This window comes from Pristis pectinata, chromosome 46, assembly GCF_009764475.1.
Source record: "Pristis pectinata isolate sPriPec2 chromosome 46, sPriPec2.1.pri, whole genome shotgun sequence".
NCBI lineage: Eukaryota > Metazoa > Chordata > Chondrichthyes > Rhinopristiformes > Pristidae > Pristis > Pristis pectinata.
Window position 1 is genome coordinate 994,149 of NC_067449.1, and position 406 is coordinate 994,554.

Sequence of the window (406 nt, forward strand, 5' to 3'; positions counted from 1 at the left end):
CATGATTTGTACAAAAGGGATGGGTTACACCTGAACTGAAGGGGGACAAATATTCTAGCGGGCAGGTTTGGTAGAACTGTTGGGGATGGTTTAAACTAGTTTGGCAGAGGAATGGGAGACAGAGTGATTGGTCAGACGTCGGATAATTTAGTGTTCAAGTCGACATAGAGTGTAGAAAGACTGAGGAGTGGTAGGCAATTGAAAAGACAAAATTGTAGTCAGTTGGATGGGCTAAAGTGTCTACTTTAATGCGAGAGGTATCGGGAACAAGGATGATGAACTGAGAGTATAGGTAAGTATGTGGAACGATGATGTGGTAGCCATTACAGAGAATAGGCTGTCACATGTCCAGGAATAGCTGCTGGATATTCTGGGTTTTAGATGTTTCAAAAGGGACAGGGATGGA